The sequence below is a fragment of the Hordeum vulgare genome, chromosome 4H, assembly GCF_904849725.1.
Source record: "Hordeum vulgare subsp. vulgare chromosome 4H, MorexV3_pseudomolecules_assembly, whole genome shotgun sequence".
Taxonomy (NCBI): domain Eukaryota; kingdom Viridiplantae; phylum Streptophyta; class Magnoliopsida; order Poales; family Poaceae; genus Hordeum; species Hordeum vulgare.
In genome coordinates, this window is record NC_058521.1 from 550,602,562 (window position 1) to 550,627,560 (window position 24,999).

At 43.6% G+C, this 24,999-nt stretch overlaps 1 pseudogene; it reads left to right on the top strand.

The window, feature by feature from the left end:
- Positions 1-16,078: 16,078 nt before the first annotated feature.
- LOC123450736 lies at positions 16,079-18,426 on the top strand (annotated as a pseudogene).
- The last annotated feature ends 6,573 nt before the right edge of the window (positions 18,427-24,999 follow it).

The window sequence follows — 24,999 nt, forward strand, 5'->3', positions numbered from 1 at the left end:
TGTTTTTCTTGCTCGTAAGTTGCTAGAAATAGTGCTGTTTTAGGGGTGCTGAAATATTTCTAAGTCTGGAATCTGTTATATTTTGTTGCTGTCTTGTCTTGCTTGCATCTTGTGATCTGTAGCTCTTTTGAGGTTGGTCCAATGGAGTTAGTTGTACCCCTTGTGTTTCTCTAGCATGCTGTGAATTTTCATGCCATTTGGAGACCTCTGGCTTAGGATTTTGCTGCTGTCAATATGCCTTCAGGCTGAAAACTGCACTTTCATGATGTGTTATTTTCACTAAGTCTGAAATAGTGTGTGAGATGCCATTTTGTGTCTTCTTTTCCTAGTGCTCCTTGCTGCCATGCTAGTTGTTGTTAGCTGTTCGTAGTAATGCTTCTTTCCCTCTTCCATGCCATGCCTTACTTGAGCATATCGGAGTTGTGTAGCCGTAGTTGTGGGGCGTAGAAAATGGTATGTGGCTGATTTTGGCAGATTGTAGTGTTTTCTTGTTATGCTCGTAGTTTTCGAACCGTAGCTCCGTTTTTTCTTGCTTAGAATCTCGTGTAGTTTCATTTTCTCTTGCTGTTTGTATGTGTTGAAGTGCTCGTAGCCGCCGTTGCACACATTTTTGCATTCATGCTATCATATCTTGCGGTGCTTGTATCTTTTGATCCGTAGCTCCGTTGGAGATGTTCTTTATGTGTAGATTGCTTGCCTTGATGCGTAGAATCATGTGAACCTATTTGTTTTGCGGTTTAACAACTAATCAAATGCATTAGTTCAGATCTGGACAGAATTGTAAATTAACATGTGAGGTCGTCTCGGAGATGCTATATGTCATTTCGGACCTCACTTAAAATGCCTAGATAGGTAGTTTAACTTCCGCTTCACCTCTTACATGTTTGACAACATTAATATTACCGTGTAGATAACCGGGAGTGAACTAAATAATTAACGTGGAATTTCGTCAATATGCAACTCGTTGCATATTGAACTTCACTTAATGTGTAGTTTTGATTGTGTGAATTTGTCATGCCGTGACTTGCATGTATTTAGCTGTTCATGCATCATATGTGTTGTGCTTCGTGTGGTGAATATCGTGTGTTGATGCTTGTTTCCGGTTTCCCCGTCTCGATAGAGTTCCGCAAGCGAGTCGGATGTGAGGACCCGTTCGACTACATCGGTTCGTCTGCTTCACGGAGGCATTCTTCTTCCAAGCGGGATCTCAGGCAAGATGATCATTTCCCCAGATACCATTACTATCATTGTCATGCTAGTTATTTCGATGCTATCGCTTATGTCTCGTTGCCTACCACTGTTAATTATCAGCCTCTCAACAATGCCATGAAACCTTCAACCTCTTCAACCTAGCAAACCACTGATTGGCTAGGTTACTGCTTGCTTAACCATGTTGATAGCGTTACTAGTTGCAGGTGCAGATGCTTCCATGCGAAAGCATGGGTTCCTTGTTATATCACCATATTTAACTGCTATTTAATTTAATGCACCTATATACTTGGTAAAAGGTGGAAGGCTCGGCCTTTCTAGCCTGGTGTTTTGTTCCACCTTTGCCCCTTTTAGTTACCGGCTACCGGTGTTATGTTCCATAAATGAGCGCTCCTAACACGATCGGGGTTGTTATGGGGACCCCCTTGATAATTCGTTTTAGATTAAAGCTGGTCTGGCAAGGCCCAACATTGGTACTACATTTGCCTAATCACCTAATAAATTGCATAGGGACCCGCCGGCACCCGCGGACTATTTTAATCAACCCCCGGGCCAGTGCTCCTCATGAGTGTTGGTCCAAAACAGAGCAGCTTATTAACGCTACCCGGGGCAACTCGGCGTTTGGCGTGGTAACCATAGCTCATCCGTCGTGTCCTGAGAACGAGGTACGCGACTCCTATCGGGATCATCGACACGTCGGGCGGCCTTGCTGGATTAGTTTTACCTTTGACGAAATATCTTGTGCATCGGGATTCCGGTGATGCTTTGGGTAATCTCAGAGTTGAGGTTTTCCACCAGGGAATCCGTCGAGATCGCGAGCTTCGTGATTGAGGATTTCTATGCGGCTTGTGGTAATTTGTGATGGACTAGTTGGAGCACCCCTGCAGGGTTAAATCTTTCGGAAAGCCATGCCCGCGGTTATGTGGAACATGGAAGCTTTGTTTAACACTGGTTCTAGATAACTTGAAGTTAACTTAATTAAAATATGCTCACTGTGTGCGTAACCGTGAATGTCTCTTTCGTGAGTTCCTTCTCCGATCGAGGACACGGTGGGGTTATGTCTGACGTAGGTATGTGTTCAGGATCATTCATTTGATCATGAGTAGTTCACGTCCGTTATGCGTAGACCTTCTCCCTCTTATTTCTTGTACTCGTAAGTTTAGCCACCAAATATATTGCTTAGCCGCTGCTGCAACCTCACCACTTAACCTTACCTCACCCAATTAAGCTTTGCTAGTCTTGATACCTTTGGAAATGAGATTGCTGAGTCCCCTGTGGCTCACAGATTACTACAACACCAGTTGCAGGTACAGGTAAAGGTTACTTGACGCGAACGCGTTGATTGTTCATTTGGAGTTGCTTCTTCTTCTTCCTCTTCATCGATCTAGGATGGGTTCCAGGCCGGCAGCCTGGGATAGCAAGGATGGACGTCGTTCTTCTTTTGTCGTTTGTTTTCGTCCGTAGTCGGACCCTGCTCTTCTTCATGATGTTTATGTAATGTACTGATGTGACTCTGATGTAGCTTGTGGCGAGTGTAAGCCAACTCTTTATATATCTATTCTTTTCAGTACATGTACTTGTAACGATATCCATTCTTGCGACACGACGAGATGCGCTTCTATCCCTGACGAGGATTTCGTGCCAAATTGAGGATAGGGTCGCATCTTGGGCGTGACAACATACCTCCACGGTTTTTCCTCTAGACCGTGTTTCTGCGGAGCTCGGGCGGAGCCCTGCTGAGATTAGATCACCACCAACCTCCGGAGCGCCGTCACGCTGCCGGAGAACTCATCTACCTCTCCGTCTCTCTTGCTGGATCAAGAAGGTCGAGATCATCGTCGAGCTGTACGTGTGCTGAACGCGGAGGTGCTGTCCGTTCGGCACTAGATCGGAGCGGATCGTGGGACGGATCGCGGGATGGTTCGTGGGATGGTTCGCGGGGCGGATCGAGGGACGTGAGGACGTTCCACTACATCAACCGCGTTCACTAACGCTTCTGCTGTGCGATCTACAAGGGTACGTAGATCGGAAATCCCCTCTCGTAGATGGACATCACCATGATAGGTCTTCGTGCGCATAGGAAATTTTTTGTTTCCCATGCGACGTTCCCAACAGTGGCATCATGAGCTAGGTTCATGCGTAGATGTCTTCTCGAGTAGAACACAAAAGTTTTTGTGGGCGGTGATGTGCGTTTTACTGCCCTCCTTAGTCTTTTCTTATTTCCGCGGCATTGTTGGATCGAAGCGGCTCGGACCGACATTACTCGTACGCTTACGAGAGACTGGTTTCATCGCTACGAGTAACTCCGTTGCTCAAAGATGACTGGCGGGTGTCGGTTTCTCCAACTTTAGTTGAATCAGATTTGACCGAGGAGGTCCTTGGATGAGGTTAAATAGCAATTCATACATCTCTGTTGTGGTGTTTGCGTAAGTAAGATGCGATCCTACTAGATACCCATGGTCACCACGTAAAACATGCGACAACAATTAGAGGACGTCTAACTTGTTTTTGCAAGGTATGTTTGTGATGTGATATGGCCAACGATGTGATGTGATATATTGGATGTATGAGATGATCATGTTGTAATAGTTAATATCGACTTGCACGTCGATGGTACGGCAACCGGCAGGAGCCATAGGGTTGTCTTTAAACTAACATTTGTGCTTGCAGATGTGTTTACTATATTGCTAGGATGTAGCTTTAGTACAAAATACTTAATGGCTTAGAAGCAAGGCGCCGAAGATGTTTTGAAACGTCACGGAACATAAGAGATGTTCTAAAGAGATGAAATTGTGATTTCATGCTTGTGCCCTTGTTAAGAGGTACGAGACCTCTGACAAGATTCTTTGTCCACAAAGTAAGGGAGAAAATCTCAATCGTTGAGCGTGTGCTCGGATTATCTGAGTACGACAATCGCTTGAATCAAGTGGGAGTTAATCTTCCAGATGAGATAGTGATGGTTCTCCAAAGTCACTGCCACCAAGCTGTGAGAGCTTCGTGATGAACTATAACATATCAAGGATAGATACAATGATCCTTGAGAAATTCGCGATGTTTGACACTTCGAAAGTAGAAATCAAGAAGGAGCATCAATAGTTGATGGTTAGTAAAACCACTAAGTTTCAAGAAAGGCAAGGGCTAGAAGGGATACTTCGTGAAACGGCAAAACAATTGCTGCACTAATGAAGAGACCCAAGATTAAACCCAAACCCGAGACTAAGTGCTTCTGTAATGAGGGGAACAGTCACTGAGGCGGAGCAACTCTAGATACTTGGTAGATAAGAAGGCTGGCAAAAGTCGAAAGAAGTATATTTGATATACATGATGTTGATGTGTACTTTACTAGTACTCCTAGTAGCACGAGGGTATTGGATACCAGTTCGGTTGCTAAGTGATTAGTAACACGAAATGAAAGCTACGGCATAAACGGAGACTAGCTAAAGGCGAGGTGACGATACGTGTTGGAAGTGTTTCCAAGGTTGATATGATCAAACGTCGCACGCTCCCTCTACCATTGGGATTGGTGTTAAACCTAAATAATTGTTATTTGGTGCTTGCGTTAAGCATGAACATGATTGGATCGTGTTTATTGCAATACGATTATTCATTTAAAGAGAATAATGGTTACTCTATTTGCTTGAATAATCACCTTCAATGGTTTATGGAATCTCGATCGTAGTGTTACACGTGTTCATGATATTGGTGCCAAAAGATACGAGGTAATGATGATAGTACCACTTACTTGTGGCACTGCCGCTTGAGTCATGTTGGTATAAATTGTATGAAGAGGCTCCATGATGATGGATCTTTATACTCACCTGATTTTGAATCACTAGTGACATGCAAATCATACCACATGAGCAAGGCCTTGTTTTCATTGAGATGAAACAAGATAGTAACTTGTTGGAAGTGATACATTTTGATGTATGCAGTCCAATGGGTGCTAACGCATGCAGTGGATATCATTATGTTCTTACTTCAATGACGATTTGAGTGGATACAAGAGTATTTACTTAATGAATCACAGGTCTGAAATATTGAAAAGTTCAATTCTGTTTCGGAGTGAAGTTCGTCGTAACAAGAGGATAAACTGTCTACGATATGATCATAGAAATGAATATCTGAGTTACGAGTTTTGGTACGCAGTTAAGACAATGTGGAAATTGTTTCACAGTTCATGCCACCTGGAACATCATAGTGTGATGATGTGTGAATGTCATAGCCACGCACTATTTGGTATGGTGCATAATATGATGTCTCTTATCGAATTACCACTATCGTTTATGGGTTATGCATTAGAGACAACCGCATTCACTTTAAATAGGGCACCGCGTATTTCCGTTGAGATGACACCGTATAGACTGAGGTTTAGAGAAATCTAAATTGTCGTTTCTTGAAAGTTTGGGGCTTCGACACTTATGTGGAAAAGTTTCACTCTGATAAGCTCGAACCCAAAGCGGATAAATGCATCTTCATAGGATATCCAAAACAGTTGGGTACATCTCCTATCTCAGATCCGAAAGCAAAGTGTTTATTTCTAGAAACGGATCCTTTCTCGAGGAAAGGTTTCTCTCGAAAGAATTGAGTGGGAGGGTGGTAGAACTTGATGAGGTTATTGAACCATCACTTCGACCAGTGTGTAGCAGGGCGCAGGAAGTTGTTCCTGTGGCGCCCACACCAATTGAAGTGAAAGCTTATGATGGTGATCATCGAGCATCGAATCAAGTTACTACAAATCTCGTAGGTTGACAAGGTCGCGTACTACTGCAGAGTGGTACGGTAACCCTGTCTTGGAGGTCATGTTGTTGAGCAACAATGAACCTACGAGTTATGGAGAAAGCAATGGTGGGCCCGGATTCCGACAAATGGCTGGAGGCCATGAAATCCGAGAGAGGATCCATGTATGAAAACAAAGTGTAGACTTTGGAAGAACTACTTGATGGTCATAGGACTATTGAGTAAAGATGGATCTTTAAAAGGAAGACAGACAATGATGGTGATAAGTCACTATTAAGAAAAGCTCGACTTGTCGCAAAGATGTTTCCGACAAGATCAAACAGTTGACTATGATGAGACTTTCTCACTCGTAGCGATGCTGAAAGTCTGTTAGAATTATGTTAGTGGTTGCTGCATTATTTATGAAATATTGCATGTAGGATGTCAAAACATTGTTTCCTCGACGGTTTCCTTGAGCAAACATTGTATGAGATACAACCATGAGGTTTTGTTGATCCTAAAGATACTAGCAAGTATGCAAGCTCCAGCGATCCTTAAATGGACTGGTGCAAGCATCTCGGAGTTGGAATATACACTTTGATGAGATGATCAAAGATTTTGGGTTTGTACAAAGTTTGTGAGAAACTTGTATTTCCAAAGAAGTGAGTGGGAGCACTATAGAATTTCTGATAAGTATATGTGGTTGACATATTGTTGATCAGAAGTAATGTAGAATTTCTGTAAAGCATAAAAGGTTGTTTGAAAGGAGTTTTTCAAAGGAATACCTGGATTGCGCTACTTGAACGTTGAGCATCAAAGATCTATGGAGATAGATCGAAAGCGCTTGATAGAAGTTTCAACAAGATGCATGCCTTGACAAGTTTTTGAAGGAGTTCAAAATAGATCAGCAAAGAAGGAGTTCTTGGTTGCGTTGTAAGGTGTGAATTTGAGTAAGACTCAACACCCGACCACGGCAGAATAAAGAGAATAGACGAAGGTCCTCTTCTATGCCTTAGCCGTAGACTCTAAAGTATGCCATGCTGAGTACCGCACCTGATGTGTGCCTTGCAGTAAGTCTGTTAAGAGGTACACAGAGTGATCCAGGATTGAATCACTGATCAGCGGTCAAAGTTATCCTTAGTAACTAAATAGACTAAGGAATTTTTCTCGATTATGGCGGTGTTTAAAGAGTTCGTCGTAAAGGGTTACGTCGATGCAAGCTTTGACACTAATCCAAATAACTATGAGTAGTGAAACGGATTCGTATAGTACAGTAGATATTTGGAGCATTTCCGAATAGCACGTAGTAGCAGCAACTATAAGATGACATAAAGAATTGTAAAGAACGCACAGATCTGAAAGTTTCAGAACCGTTGACTAAAACCTCTCTCACGAGCAAGACGTGATCATACCCCAGAACTATATGGGTGTTGGATTCGTTGAAATCACATGGTGATGTGAACTAGATTATTGACTCTAGTGCAAGTGGGAGCCTGTTGGAAATATGCCCTAGAGGCAATAATAAATTAGTTATTATTATATTTCTTTGTTCATGCTAATCGTTTATTATCCATGCTATAATTGTATTGATTGGAAACACAATACTTGTGTGGATACATAGACAAAACACTGTCCCTAGTAAGCCTCTAGTTGACTAGCTCGTTGATCAAAGATGGCCAAGGTTTCCTGGTCATAGGCAAGTGTTGTTACTTGATAATGGGATCACATCATTAGGAGAATCATGTGATGGACTAGACCCAAACTAATAGACGTAGCATGTTGATCGTGTCATTTTGTTGCTACTGTTTTCTGCGTGTCAAGTATTTGTTCCTATGACCATGAGATCATATAACTCACTGACACCGGAGGAATGCTTTGTGTGTATCAAACGTCACAACGTAACTGGGTGACTATAAAGATGCTCTACAGGTATCTCCGAAGGTGTTAGTTGAGTTAGTATTGATCGAGACTGGGATTTGTCACTCCGTGTGACGGAGAGGTATCTCGGGGCCCACTCGGTAATACAACATCACACACAAGCCTTGCAAGCAATGTGACTTAGTGTAAGTTGCGGGGTCTTGTATTACGGAACGAGTAAAGAGACTTGCTGGTAAACGAGATTGAAATAGGTATGCAGAAACTGACGATCGAATCTCGGGCAAGTAACATACCGAAGGACAAAGGGAATGACATACGGGATTATATGAATCCTTGGCACTGAGGTTTAAATGATAAGATCTTCGTAGAATATGTAGGATCCAATATGGGCATCCAGGTCCCGCTATTGGATATTGACCGAGGAGTCTCTCAGTTCATGTCTACATAGTTCTCAAACCCGCAGGGTGTGCACACTTAAGGTTCGACGTTGTTTTATGCGTATTTGAGTTATATGGTTGGTTACCGAATGTTGTTCGGAGTCCCGGATGAGATCACGGACGTCACGAGGGTTTCCGGAATGGTCCGGAAACGAAGATTGATATATAGGATGACCTCATTTGATTACCGGAAGGTTTTCGGAGTTACTGGGAATGTACCGGGAATGACGAATGGGTTCCGGGAGTTCACCGGGGGGGAGGGGCAACCCACCCCGGGGAAGCCCATAGGCATTGGGGGTGGCGCACCAGCCCTTAGTGGGCTGGTGGGACAGCCCAAAAGAGCCCTATGCGCCATAGGAAGAAAAATCGAAGAGAAAAAAAAAGAGGAGGTGGGAAAAGGGGGAAGGACTCCTCCTTCCAAACCTAGTTGGACTCGGTTTGGAAGGGGAGGGCTGCCCCCCCTTGGCTCGGCCGAAACCCTTAGGGGTCCTTGGACCCCAAGGCAAGGCTCTCCCTCTTCCCCCTATATATACAGAGGTTTTAGGGCTGATTTGAGACGAGTTTTCCACGGCAGCCCGACCACATACCTCCACGGTTTTTCCTCTAGATCGCGTTTCTGCGGAGCTCGAGCGGAGCCCTGCTGAGATAAGATCAGCACCAACCTCCGGAGCGCCGTCACGCTGCCGGAGAACTCATCTACCTCTCCGTCTCTCTTGCTGGATCAACAAGGCCGAGATCATCGTCGAGCTGTACGTGTGCTGAACGCGGAGGTGCCATCCGTTCGGCTCTAGATCGTGGGACTGATCGCGGGACGGTTCGCGGGGCGGATCCAGGGACGTGAGGACGTTCCACTACATCAACCGCGTTCACTAACGCTTCTGCTGTATGGTCTAGAATGGTACGTAGATCACACATCCTCTCTCGTAGATGGACATCACCATGAAAGGTCTTCGTGCGCGTAGGAAATTTTTTGTTTCCCATGTGACATTCTCCAACAGTAGCAGCATCTATAAGATGACACAAAGATTTGTAAAGAACACACGGATCTGAAAGTTTCAGAACCATTGACTAAAACCTCTCTCACGAGCAAAACGTGATCAGACCCCATAACTATATGGGTGTTGGATTCGTTGGAATCACATGGTGATGTGAACTAGATTATTGGCTCTCGTGCAAGTGGGAGACTGTTGGAAATATGCCCTAGACGCAATAATAAATTAGTTATTATTATATTTCTTAGTTCATGATAATCGTTTATTATCCATGCTATAATTGTATTGATTGGAAACACAATGCATGTGTGGATACATAGACAAAACACTGTCCCTAGTAAGCCTCTAGTTGACTAGCTCGTTGATCAAAGATGGCCAAGGTTTCCTGACCATAGGCAAGTGTTGCCACTTGATAACGGGATCACATCATTAGGAGAATCATGTGATGGACTAGACCCAAACTAATAGACGTAGCATGTTGATCGTGTCATTTTGTTGCTACTGTTTTCTGCGTGTCAAGTATTTGTTCCTATGACCATGAGAGCAGATAACTCACTGACACCAGAGGAATGCTTTGTGTGTATCAAACGTCACAACGTAACTGGGTGACTATAAAGATGCTCTACAGGTATCTCCGAAGGTGTTCGTTGAGTTAGTATGGATCGAGACTGGGATTTGTCACTCCGTGTGACGGAGAGGTATCTCAGGGCCCACTCGGTAATACAACATCACACACAAGCCTTGCAAGCAATGTGACTTAGTGTAAGTTGCGGGATCTTGTATTACGGAACGAGTAAAGAGACTTGCCGGTAAATGAGATTGAAATAGGTATGCGGATACTGACGATCGAATCTCGGGCAAGTAACATACCGAAGGACAAAGGGAATGACATACGGGATTATATGAATCCTTGGCACTAAGGTTCAAACGATAAGATCTTCGTAGAATATGTGGGATCCAATATGGGCATCCAGGTCCCGCTATTGGATATTGACCGAGGAGTCACTCGGGTCATGTCTACATAGCTCTCGAACCCGCAGGGTCTGCACACTTAAGGTTCGACGTTGTTTTATGCGTATTTGAGTTATATGGTTGGTTACCGAATGTTGTTCGGAGTCCCGGATGAGATCACGGACGTCACGAGGGTTTCCGGAATGGTCCGGAAACGAAGATTGATATATAGGATGACCTCATTTGATTACCGGAAGGTTTTCGGAGTTATCGGGAATGTACCGGGAATGACGAATGGGTTCCGGGTGTTCACCGGGGGGGGGAACCCACCCCGGGGAAGCCCATAGGCCTTGGGGTGGCGCACCAGCCCTTGGTGGGCTGGTGGGGCATCCCAAGAAGGCCCTATGCTCCAAGGATAGAAAATCAAAGAGAAAAGAAAAAAAAAAGAGGTGGGAAAGGAGAGAAGGACTCCACTTTCCAATCCTAGTTGGACTAGGATTGGAGGAGGACTCCTCCTACCTTGGTGGCGCAGCCCTTGGGGCTCCTTGAGCCTCAAGTCAAGCCTCCCCTCCCTCCTCCTATATATATGGAGCAATTAGGGCTGATTTGAGACAACTTTTGCCACGGCAGCCCGACCACATACCTCCACGGTTTTTCCTCTAGATCGCGTTTCTGCGGAGCTCGGGCGGAGCCCTGCTGATATTAGATCACCACCAACCTCCGGAGCGCCCTCACACTGCCGGAGAACTCATCTACCTCTCCGTCTCTCTTGCTGGATCAATAAGGCTGAGATCATCATCGAGTTGTACGTGTGCTGAACGCGGAGGTGCCGTCCGTTCGGCACTAGATCGGAGCGGATCGTGGGACAGATCGCGCGACGGTTCGTGGGACGGTTCGCGGAGCGGATCGAGGGACGTGAGGACGTTCCACTACATCAACCGCGTTCACTAACGTTTCTGTTGTGCGATCTACAAGGGTACGAAGATCGGAAATCCCCTCTCGTAGATGGACATCACCATGATAGGTCTTCGTGCGCGTAGGAAATTTTTTGTTTCCCATGCGACATTCCCAACAGTATTAGCCATGGAAGATTGAAAATACAGTAACCCAACATCAACATAAGTAGAATTTAATTTTGCTACAGTACCTAAGGAAGTGGTGATTTGCTTTCTTATACTAATGATATCACGAGTTTCTGTTTAAGTTTTGTGTTGTGAAGTTTTCAAGTTTTGGGTGAAGTTCTTATGGACAAAGAGATAAAGAGTGGCAAGAGCTCAAGCTTGGGGATTCCCAAGGCACCCCAAGTTGATTCAAGGATGTCGTAAAGCCTAAGCACACCTAGAGAGAGAGACATGCACTCACCGTGATTTTGTCGGGCTTCACTTATATCCTTTGGTAGACAATTCAGCTCACATGTGCTTCACTTATATCTTTTGAGATAGTTGATTTTGCTCTATGTGCTTCACTTATATCTTTTAGAGCACGGAAGCATGTGGCTTGGTAGTTGATCTATTCTATGAAAGTAGTCTCAAAGGGGTAGTTATCCAAAGGGATATGAAAACTTCCACCTTCATGTGCATTGAGTAGTAAGAGAAGTTTGATTCATCTCAATTAGTTTTGAGATGTGGTTGTGGTAATATTTAAGTTATGTTAGTAAGGTGTTGTGGATCTAGAAATACTTGTGTTGAAGTTAGTGATTCACGTAGCATGCACGTATGGTGAAGCGCTATGTGATGAAGTCTGAGCATGATTAGTCTATTGATTGTCATCCTTTGTGTGGCGGTCGGGACCGCGCGATGGTTTATACCTACCAACCCTTCCCCTAGGAGTATGCATTGAATGCTTTGTTTCGATTACTACTAAAACTTTTGCAACAAGTATATGAGTTCTTCATGACTAATGTTGAGTCCATGGTTTAGATGCACTTTCACCTTCCACCATCACTATCTTCTCTAGTGCCGTGCAACTTTCGCCGGTGCACAAAACCCACCATTAGCCTCCCTCAAAATAGCCACCATACCTACCTACTATGGCTTTTTCAAAGCCATTCCAAGATATATTGCCATGCAACTACCGCCATGACATGTGCCACCACTTCTACATTGCCATTGCATGATCGTAAGATAGCTAGCATGATGTTTCCATTAATGTCTATGCCATGCTAGATCATTGTCACGGTACACTACCGAAGGCATTTCATATAGAGTCATCATTGCTCTAAGTTTTGAGTTGTAAGTGTGATGATCATCATTGATGGAGCATTGTCCCATGCGAGGAAATAAAAGAGGCCAGCGAAGCCCATTTACAAAAAGAGGCCAAAGACGCCCACCAAAAAAGAGAGGCCAAAGAGCCCACCAAAAAAATGAGAGAAAAAGAGAGAAGGGACAATGCTACTATCCTTCCACACTTGTGCTTATTAATCACCATGGTCTTCATGATTGAGAGTCTCTCGTTTTGTCACCACCATATAGCTAGTGGGAAATTTTCATTATATAACTTGGCTTGTATATTCCAATGATAGGCTTCCTCAAATTTGCCTTAGGTCTTCGTGAGCAAGCAAGTTGGATGCACACCCACTAGTTTTCTTTAAGAGCTTTCACATACTCTTAGCTCTAGTGCATCATTTGTATGGCAATCCATACTCATTCACATTGATATCTATTGATGAGCATCTCCATAGCTCATTGATATGCCTAGTTAATGTGACCATCTTCTCCTTGTTTGTCTTGCAACCTCCACCACACTCCATTCCACTTAGTGCTAAAACCATGGCTCACGCTCATGTATTGCGTGAGAGTTGAAAAGGTTTGAGAAAGTAAAAGTGTGAAAACAATTACTTGGCCAATACCGGGGTTGTGCATGATTTGAATTCGTTGTGCAAGGATGATAGAGCATAGCCATACTATATGATTTTGTAGGGCTAACTTTCTTTTGGCCTTGTTATTTTGAAAGTTCATGATTACCTTGCTAGTTTCTTGAATTATTATTGTCTCCATGCCAATAGCAAACTGTTGCTTTGAATCTAATGGATCTGAACATTCACGTCACATAAGAGGAGTTACAAAGGACGTCTATGCTAGGTAGCATGAAAGCATCAAAAATTCATTCTTTATCACTTCCCTACTCGAGGACGAGCAGGAGTTAAGCTTGGGGATGCTTGATACGTCTCAAACGTATTTATAATTTTTGATGGTTTCATGCTGTTATCTTGTCAACTTTGGATGTTTTATGTACCTTTTATATCTTTTTTTGGACTAACTTATTAATTTAGTGCCAAGTGTCAGTTCCTGTTTTTTTCTGTGTTTTTTACTCTTTTCAGATCTGATTTTGGAATGGAGTCCAAACGGAATAAAATCCCCGAAATAAATTTTTCCAGAACAGAAGAAGATCGTGGGACTTGAGGGCCAAGGCACGAGAGCTTAAAGGGGCCCACAAGCTCTGTAGCCGCCACCAGGGGGCGGCGGCTACCAGGCTTGTGGCCTTCCTGGCGCTCCCATGCCCTAGCTCTTTCGCCTATATATTCCCTAAAATCCAGAAAAAAATCAGGGCATCCACGAAAACACTTTTTTGCTTTCAGTTCTCACTTTGCAAACAATCTATAAGCGATTGACAACCCCTTCATACGTTGGGTGCAAGCTCTTTGTGTTTGTGCAGGTACTTGTGACTCGACACGATTCTCCCACTGGATCGATACCTTGGTTCTCAAACTGAGGGAAATACTTACCGCCGCTGTGCTACATCACCCTTTCCTCTTCAAGGGAACATCAATGCAAGGCTCCAAGGCCGCGGAGAAATCCTTTGCATATTTGCCAAGGAAGTCCCTATAGGCGTAGCCCGTGACAAAAGGATTCCTGGCACCGTTGCCAGGGAAGGTCTGTTGTCGTAGTAGCAGAGCTCCCGGCTAGCATTGGAACACGCTCTAAAGGAGTAAATTGCCAAAAACTACCACATTTGGCGCAAATGTGTCCAGTGGCTACCACTTTACGATTATCAGCAAAAAACTACCAAAAAATTCCTAATATGTGGAAAAATCTACCAATTTTTTTAACTGCCCGATTTAGCTCTTTTAACCGTTTTTCTGGCAAAATTGGCCCACATGTCAGGTGCCACGCTGGCCAGCGTTGCTGGCCTAGCGCTGACGGCCGTTAACGGCGCCCGCTCGCCGTCTCCGTCCTCTCCATTCGCTCTTTCCCTCCAGACCCGATCCATTACCCTGTCGCTTGATACGTCTCAAACGTATCTATAATTTTTGATGATTTCACGCTATTATCTTGCCTTCTTTGTATGTTTTATGTACCTTTTTTATATCTTTTTGGGAGTAACTTATTAATTCAGTGCCAAGTGCCAGTTCCTGTTTTTTCCGTGTTTTTGACTCTTTTCAGATCTGATTTTGGAACGGAGTCCAAACGGAAGAAAAATCCCGAAATGATTTTTTCCCGAGCGGAAGAAGTCCAGGGGGCTTTTGGGCCAAGCCAGGTGGGCTCGAGGGAGCCCACAAGCCCCCACTCCGCCACCAGGGGGGAGGTGGCGGTGGGCAGGCTTGTGGCCTCCCTGGCCGCCCCCTGACCTAGGTCTTGCGCCTATATATTCCCAAATATTCCGCAAAAAATCAGGGGAGCCTCGAAAATACTTTTCCGCCGCCGCAAGCTTCCGTTTCCGCGAGATCTCATCTGGAGACCCTTCCCGGCACCCTGTCGGAGGGGATTTGGAGTTGGAGGGCTTCTTCATCATCATCATCGCCCCTCCAATGACTCGTGAGTAGTTCACTTCAAACCTACGGGTCCGTAGTTAGTACCTAGATGGCTTCTTCTCTCTCTTGGATCTTCAATACAAAGTTCTCCATGATCTTCATGGAGATCTATCCGATGTAATATTCTTTGGCGGTGTGTTTGTCGAGATCCGATGAATTGTGGACTTGTGATCAGATTATCTATGATATATATTTGAGTCTTTGCTAATTTCTTATATGCATGATTTGATATCCTTGTAAGTCTCTCCGAGTCTTGGGTTTTGTTTGGCCAACTAGATCTATGATTCTTGCAATGGGAGAAGTGCTTGGTTTTGGGTTCTGCCATGTGGTGACCTTTCCCAATGACAGTAGGGGCAGCAAGGCACACATCAAGCAGTTGCCATCAAGGGTAAAAAAGATGGGGTTTTTATCATTGGTTTGAGATTATCCCTCTACATCATGTCATCTTGCTTAAGGCGTTACTCTGTTCTTATGGACTTAATATACTAGATGCATGCTGGATAGCGGTCGACGTGTGGAGTAATAGTAGTAGATGCAAAAAGTATAGGTCTACTTGTTTCGGACGTGATGCCTATAGAAATAATCATTGCATAGATATCGTCACGACTCTACACAGTTCTATCAATTGCTCGACAGTAATTTGTTCACCCACCGTCTACTTGCTTTCATGAGAGAAGCCACTAGTAAACACTACGGCCCCCGGGTCTATTCACATCCATCGTTTACATCTCCGCTTTTACTTTGCTTTGTTACTTTGTTGCTTTCAGTTCTCACTTGGCAAAAAATCTATAAGGGATTGACAACCCCTTCATAGCATTGGGTGCAAGCTTTTGTGTTTGTGGAGGATCTTGAGATACTCTTCCGCCAGATTGATACCTTGGTTCTCAAACTGAGGGAAATACTTACCGTCACTGTGCTAAATCACTCTTTCCGCTTCGAGGGAACACCAACGCAAGGCTCCAAGGCCACGGGGGAAATCCTTTGCATACTTGCCTAGGAAGTCCCTTAAGGCGTAGCCGTAGCTGAAAGATTCCTGGTGTCGTCGACACAACTATTTCTGGCGCCATTGCAAGGGATACACAGCAAAACATAATCGCTCCACTCTCTCCCTCCTCTCCCTGTCTCTGAGCTAGGTGGCGTCCGCCATGGCGTCGGTGATTCCGGATGTGGGCGGCGGCGACATTGTGGGCAGCGACGGCAGCGACGATGATGAAGTGTATAACTGGTTGGGGAGCAGCAGCTACGCGACACAGGAAGGCTCGCAGCAGCGGGAGGCACCGCTGGTCAAGTCATCGCCGGCGCGTGGATGCTCTATGGGTTGAAGGTATGGCAAAATAGTGATGTGTTTGTAGGAGCTTTTTTTCTTATTAGTAGAGTAAATGTGTAGTTGTAGTTGTAGTTCTTAGGTATTTCATCTTATTTATGCAGTTTGACTGGCATCCAGTGGCACATAAATTTTCATTTCAATGGAAGAAACCCTGTGACAAGGTGTATATATGAGGCAGATATTACTTTACTTACCCTACAATCAGTCATTGCTAGTGAAGGGGGTAGTGAGAGTGATTACATATACTATGTGAATGAGGAGAATATTGGATCTGGAAGAGTAAAGTATTTAGGTAATGAAGATAGTGTTCATGAAATGTTGGAGGTTTATCATCATGTCAAGTGTGTGAACATAAAGGTTGTTAGAAATGTTGAAACTGCTAGTACAGAGGCTAATGAGAACTACATGAACACTCAAGAGAGCTGCATTGTGAAGGATTCTGAGGTTCAGATAAAGATAAATGATAGAAAGGCTCAGCTTGAGAGGAGCGGGATTGAAAGAGAGTCAGATTTGAACCACTTTGAAGGAGACGCCGAAGTGTCTGAATTCTGTTCTGATAATTTAGTTCATTCTGATGGGAGTGCTGATGAAGCTGTTCAAATGGAAATAGATTCCGCCTCTGAAGAGGATAGACCATTGGAATTAACTGCTTTAGTGAAATATGTGCAGAATCCTGGTCCAACTAGCAGATGTCACAATGATGTAGAGCATAAATAAAAACGAGATTTGTTTCCTCAACCAGATGAGTTTTGTTTTGCTGGTGATTTAGGCATAAGTGATGGGGAAGAAGAAGATGAAGTTGACCTACCATACATCCTGAAGAAGCCAAAGAGTAATAAGAAAAAGATGAAGGATAGGGTATGGTTTGACCCCTTAATTCCCAATTCACATTTACTGTTGTGCAAGAGCTTGTGTTTTGAGAGTGTTTACCAGTTCAGAGAAGCATTAAGGGATTTTCATATAAGGACTTTGAGGTCTTTTCACCACCACACGAACTCCCCAACCAGAATTATTGTTTGGTGCTCACAGAGAGAGCATGGGTGTGAATTTTACATGTGTGCCTCCAGGATAGCTCATGAAAGAACTTTTTGCATTAAGAAGTGTAATATGGAGCACACTTGTCCATCATCAGCACAGAACACAAAGGTTACTACTAAGTGGCTTGCCAAAGCAGTTGAGCCTTCTCTTAGAGCAGATCCAAGAGAACCTGTGGATGCACTTATTAAAAACAACAAAGTCAATTTTTCAGTTGATGTATCAAGGAGTGTGGCATATAGGGCAAGGAGGAAGGCTATTCAGGTTGTCCAAGGTGACCAGAAGGAGCAATATTATAGACTGAGGGACTACCTACAAGCAGTTATTGATACAAACCCTGGTAGCAGGTGTATAGTTACAACATTTGAGGACCCAGAAAACCCTGCACCAACTCCTAGATTTAAGTACATGTTCTACTGCTTGCATGCATCAAAGCAAGGATTTCTTAATGGATGCAGGCCCTTTATAGGTATATTTACAAACTGTATTTTCTTGAAAATGTCTTCTTAGAGAAAAATTATGGTATCTAATTTGGTTATGGATGCAGGGCTTGATGGTTGCTTCATCAAGCTAACCACTGGACAACAAATTCTTGCAGCCACAGGAAGAGATGGCAACAACAACATCTACCCCATAGACTTTGGTGTTGTTGACAAGGAAGATGGTGATAGTTGGACATGGTTCCTAACCCAGCTAAGATGTTGCATTGGAAGTGGAAGCAAATTTGGAACCTACACCATTATTTCTGACAGGCAAAAGGTATGCACCTATCTCTTGTAGTAGTTCAGAAATATTTCTAGTAGTGGTTGACAAGCAAGATTCTGATAGTTACTAATTTATAAATAGGGTCTTCTTAAGGCTATAAATGAGGCGTTCCCTGATTCCCCTCAGAGATACTGCCTTAGGCACATATATGCAAATTTTCAGTCTGCTGGCTTCAGAGCAGCACAACTAAAGAAGCTAGTAGATAAGGCTAGCTACTCATTCACCAAACATGGCCATGAATTAGGAATGACATTGCTGAAAGCAGAGTGTGAGGGTGCTTGGAAGTGGCTTGAGAAAATTCCAAAGGAGACTTGGTGTAAGTATGCAATGGATTATAATTGCAAAATTGATCTTGTTGTGAAATAGTGAGGTTTTCAACAAAATGATCCTTGGTGTTAGGGCCTAACCAATTAGGACAATGTTTGAAGGAATTAGGACTAAACAGATGATCAAAAGGCAAAATACTAGGGAAAAGACAGAGTACAACAGGTGGATGATCACACCCAACTATTCAGAGAAACTGGAGGAGAATAAGAAGTATGCCAAATATTGTGAGGCACATAAGGCTGGTCGTGACATTTGGCAAGTGTCTAGTGGTGAGAAACAGTAATGTGTGAACTTTGCTACTAAATCATGTGATTGCAGGAGGTGGGACATGACAGGTGTGACATGCAGTCATGCAATAGCAGCAATGAGCAAGGTTCATATGCACCCAGAGGACTTTGTGCATGAATTTTTCAAAAAACCACTTTATATTGAAGCATACAAAGACATTGTATACCCTGTCCGTGGTCCTGAATTCTGGCCTGACACCCAAACCCAGGATATTGAGCCCCTAGTGTTCAAAGAAAAATTAGGCAGGAAACAGACGGCTAGGAGGAAGGGACAATTTGAGGTGCCTACAAGTAGGATGGGAACAATTACATGCAGCAATTGTGGTCTACAAGGCCATAGATTTACAAACCGTGGGAAAGCTCTGAAACCAAGTCTGCAGATGAGAAAGAACTTACACCAGGTCATTTCACATCTTGCATTATATGTTTCCTGAATTTTGCAGGAGAATAACTGTTTTTATATGTCTAATCAATAAATGTTTTTATTTTGCAAGAGAATAGAGCAATTTTCTCTAGTGCTACCCAATTACCTCCAGAAAGAGGACAACAAGACCAAAGTTCACACATCCCAGCCTCATCTACTCCACCACTTGGTCCTAACACAATGAGAAAGAAAAAAAACAGCAGCTCCAAGAGCAACAACATCAATAGTTTCAACAGCAGCTCCAAGAGCACCAGCATCAACAGTTTCAACAGCAGCTCCAAGAGCAACAGCATCAACAGTTTCAAGAGTAGCTCCAAGAGCACTAGCAAGGGCATCAAGAAGGGGATTCAGTGCACCTAGAACATCCACTAGAGTTGTTGTGATATTATCAGGCAAGAGGAAGAGGAAACCTACTAGCAGGTTTGAAGCCTATTTCAATGCAAGTCGGAACCATTGAAACTATGTTTTGCTATGAATTGTACTAAGATTGTGTGTTGCTAAGATTTTATTACTATCCCATTTGATGTATTATTTTTTATGTACTAAGATTGCTGGTTTGTACTAAGATTGTGATGTGCTACTAAGATTGCTGGTTTGTTTAAGATGAATTTGATGTAGGCCAATTGATTTTAAAAAAATATCAAAAAAGGGAAGGCCTGGGGCTCGAACACAGCACCTCGGGTAGAAATGCTGCGAGCAATGCCAATGGGATAGTAATAGGAACTTGTCGTGTTACTACTACTTCTGTATTTAGTGTTAGCTATTGTGATGTGCTGTTTGCGGTGGCCGTTTCGGTTTCCGAGGCTGGCTGCTGTAAATGACGACAAGACCACACACCCACCCACCGTCTCTTTGCACTACTTCCCCATCTCCTCCTACACAGAAAACGCCGCCCTCCGTCTCTTCGCTCTCCCAATCTCCTCCCCCCTCCCACACGACGCAACCGCCGGCGCCATGGACGCTAGCATTGGCTGGCAGAAGGCCGTGCAAGATCTCACCGGCGACAATGATGAGATCCGGAGTAGCTTCGTGAGATCACGGGCCGGTTCCCAAGCATCGAGATGATGTGCAACCACGCCTGTGGCCTTATCAAGGTCATGCGTGAGGACGAGAAGCTTCGTGCCTTCCTCCCCGGCTTCTGCGTCCCACCTTCCGCCGTCATCCTTTGGGCGATGAGGGAGGTGCAGCGTACCACCGACCGACGCAGCGCGCAAGGTGGTGGATGTACCGCTCATCCAGGATGAGGGCACCGAGCCGGATCCTACCCGTCTTGCTCGAGGAGGGAGAGGGTGACCGATGCTGTCCTCGCGCTGCCAGCCGCCGTCCTCGACCCTGAAGTGCAGATCATTCCGCCAGTCTTCACTGGCGGAAACAAGAAGAAGAAGAAGAGGGAGCCAAAGAAGCCGGTGGTGGGTGTGGTGCGCCGCTCAGAGCGCCTGAAGAACCTCAAGAACAACTGAAGTGCGCCGTCAGGGGTTGTTAGAAGTACTACTAGTTAGGTATGCTGCTATATTTCAACATATAAGTTAGAAGTAGGGTTAGGTATGCTGCTATATGTCAGCATATAAGTTAGAACTACTTTTGGTATGCATGTAAGCTATATTTCTGGTGCTGGTTGGATGAACTGTTGCTGGTGTTGGTTGTCTGAACTGATGCTGCGAGTACTCTATATTTCTGGTGCATGTTGCAGTGTGCATGGTTGATATATTTTTAATCTGTGCAAGGGTGCATGTTGTATGATGGTGCTATCTGTTGCTATCTGTTGTTGTGTGTTTTAGGTCTGAAATTCAGTAAACAGTGTCTGAATTCAGTAAACACTGTCTGAAATTCAGTTAAAAGTGTCTGAATTCAGTAAACACTGTCTGAAATTTAGTTAACAGTGTCTGAATTCAGTAAACACTGTCTGAAATTCAATTAACACTGTCTGAATTCAGTAAACACTGTCAGTTTATATCTACTATAAGCTACTATAAGCTACTATATTTATGAAACTATAAGCTATTGTAAGCTATTGTCAGTTTATATCTACTATAAGCTACTGTCAGTTTATAGCTACTGTCAGTTTATATCTACTATAAGCTACTATATTTATCTACTGTCAGTTTCCACACAGAATTTATGAAACTATAAGCTACTACATTTGCTAAACATTCTTACTAACTTAACTTACCATAGTAGGTCTTAACATAAAAGTCATTACATCATAGATAAAAGCAACAAGTTCTTAAACCATAATAGTAGCTAGCTCATACCATCCATCTTGATTCAAGTTCTGAAACCACATGACACTTACCCAAAATATACACCTAACATCCAAGGCCAGCTATATGTATAGGCCTATTACTTAACTGACCATAGTAAGTCTTCACTCATCCACTATTGCCTTGACCATAGTAGGTCTTCACTCATCCACTATTGCCTTGATCCTCTCCAGCTTCTCTTTGGTGCAATGCCCAACTTTTAGCAGATCAGCAATAAGATACTCCAGCTTCTTCTTCTCTTCCTTAAGTAGGTCCCTGTCCACCTGCACTTCCTTCATGGCCTTCCTCATGTTCTGAATGATATCTGCTTGGCTTTGAAGAATGCACCTCCGCTCCTCGGCAAGCTTCAGCTTTTCCATACTTATCTCAATCCTTGCCTGATCCTCAAGTTCTTTCTTCTTTTGATTTATTGCCTGACTGGTATAGTCCATGTCATGAGACATCTTGCCATCTTGATAGTCAAAAAGCTTGGATACATCCTCCACCAACTGGCTGTAGTTGTTTGACAGGAAATCAATTTCCTTCTTTAGCTTCACCACCTCTTTGTCATGAGCTTGTTGATCCTTCACCCTACCAAAGTTCTGCTCCTGGTACATTTCCCAAAGCCTTGCTAGGCACCTTTGTAAAATCTCTGGCCAAGGATCATCCACCCACTCCACCACCCCACAGTTCACACCTTCATCCTACAGAACAGAACAAAATTCAGTTAACAGCTACATTCTGAATTTAGCTGCAGTTAACTGTTAACTTGTATGAATTCAGTTCACTGTTAACTAAGTCATTCTCTCAAAACAGCTAAACTAATCAAACACCACCATATCTAGCAGCAGATATAAATTTAGTTAACACATAAATTCAGTTCACTGTTAAATTCAGTTAACTACTATCCCAAAACTAAGCAAACACCACCATATCTAGCAGCAGACATAAATTCAGTTAACTGTTAAATTCAGTTAACTACTATCCCAAAACTAAGCAAACACTACCATATCTAGGAGCAGACATCAATTCAGTTAACTGTTAAATTCAGTTAACTGTTAAATTCAGTTAACTACTATCCCAAAACTAAGCAAACACCACCATATCTAGCAGCAGAGATAAATTCAGTTATCTGTTAAATTCAGTTAACTACTATCCCAAAACTAAGCAAACACCACCATATCTAGTAGCAGACATAAACAACACTAAGCTAACAGCACCTTATTTAGCATTTAACAACTCCACCAGCAAATTTTATACCTGTTGCATAGGACAACCCAGGAAGCGCCTCCCAGTCAAAGAACCTTCGAAAGCTACCATCTTCTTCGGCTCTGATGATGCATCATGCATGTAGGCTCAGATTCAAGGAAAGAACCACAGAAAGATGGATCCACCACAGTGTCGGGGGTTTCCTGCAAATGAAGCTTGGAATCAAACCAAAATAAACTTCGAATCCACATTTTGGATGACCTAACCCTAACCAAACCCTAAACCTATCTCTGTTCCACCGTGATGTACTTACAAAGAGCTGTTGATCCATGAAAACCATGCAGATGTCCTCGTCCGAGCTCTCCTCCTCTTTGCAGAATGGCATCTTCAACTTCTAGCGGCAACAATGGCACTGGCGGCGACGGTGAGAGGGTGAGAGCAGGAGGAAGAGGGAGAGGGAGAGGATAAGTGAGTGAGGAGGGAGCAAAGCTGACCTATTTGACCGCCAGCGTCGAAGGAGACGGCGAGCGGGCGCCGTTAACGACCGTCAGCGCTGGGCCGGCAACGCTGGCCAGCGTGGCACCTGACATGTGGGCCACTTTTGCCAGAAAAACGGTTAAAAGAGCTAAATCGGGCAGTTAAAAAAATTGATAGTTTTTTGCCACAGATTAGAAAAATTTTATTAGTTTTTTGTTGATAATCGTAAAGTGGTAGCCACTTGACCCATTTGTGCCAAATGTGATAGTTTTTGACAATTTACTCCGCTCGAAAGCAATAAGGTTCATGGGCTCGGGCTCGGTTTAAGATGACCTCCATAAATTGTAACGATTCGGAAGAACATCGACCATCCAGTTCAATTAAAATCGTCATATCGACCGTTTTTATGCTCATCGACCTACTAGACTTGCTCTAATGAATTTCTCCAGGAGACCACTTTGGACAGGATTTTCATACGTGCTGCTCCGAGAGGTCGTGCCCAAGCCTGGTCATGATAATTATCTCAGAGTTCATTTGGCTTATCGTTATCGGGTTGGTAGGCATGTCACATCAGCTCTCAGTGCTCCATTCAAAAACACATGGATTCCCCACTGGACGATTGTTCCGGAGAATAAAAAAACATGCCATCGAGCTGCGTGCACTACCGTACCGTGTCATTCACTCATCAGGTTGAAGCACGCTTCTGTGGATGAAAGTGTTTGGTTAACTCATATAACCAACTAAAATAAGAACACGGATGTGTTCTGCTCCGTTGGTGAACCGGCGACTGTGACGAACTGGTTTGTCCTTGCCGTTGGAGTGTCGCGCTCTCGGAGATTTCGCCGCAGGAGCGCCTGGGCGCCGCGGAAGACGCCAATCCGTCGCTGACCTCGGCGGCTTCCTACGCGGCTCGGTTCGACGGATACGTTTGCGCAGACCTCCTGGAATGCCTTCAGAATAGCGAAATAGGCCAAGGAGGCTCCATTTTGTAAACATAAACCTCGTGGAAGTTTACTCTTTTACATTGCACGAGTATTAGCTTCGTACTCCCTTGGCTCCGGTAATAAGTGTACTTTTTTCCTTTTCTGTCACTAAAACTAATTAAACATTGACTGACTTTATTGAAGAAAATACTAGCATTTATGACATTAAATTAGTATCAATAGATTTGTATTTACATGAAGTTTGTAAATGTATCATTTTCATGTCATATATGTGCTACTATTTTTTATAAAATTGATGAAATTTTAAAATGTTTAACCAAATACAAATTTATATGTACACTTATTTATGGACGAAGGGTGTACGAAGTATAACTCAATCAGTTAAAGGAAAGTATTACCTTCGTCTGGGTTTATGAGGCCCCTTGTATTTTGCGCTAGACTTTGACCACATGTATACTAATAAAATAAAATAAAATATGTTACAAAAAAGTACATCATTCGATTTGTATTCGAAAGAGGGGTTTTCATGGTGTAATTATGTGATTTATAGTTTACATTTTATTAGTTAACTTCATAGACTAAATTTTATCCGAAACTAAGCATGGGCCTAATAAACCCGGGTTGAGGAGTACCCAAGGACGAAGATTTTTCGATAAAGATTCATCATTGATGCCTCAAGATTTATGTATTTCACTTCAGTAAACTATAACACTGCATAGACCAAGACGCCTCACTTGCTTCCATGGATTTATCTCCTTACATTACAAGAGTCCCCGCGAGTGGCCAATCTAGAAAAATATGAAGGGGGGGCTGGGCTGCCTGTTTAGGATGAACATATGTTGAGTTGTACTGACAAGTGATTGAATTAAGCCTTGGGACTGATAGTAAAAAAAATAGTTGTGCGGTGTTGGAGGGGGGCTCAAGCCTATTAAAGCCCCCCTGATAGATTCGTCATTGGTCCCCGCAGTTGATGAGTTACGGCAGCCCTGGATAGCGTGCACATCAATGAAGGTCGTGCCCAGGGTGGTGCT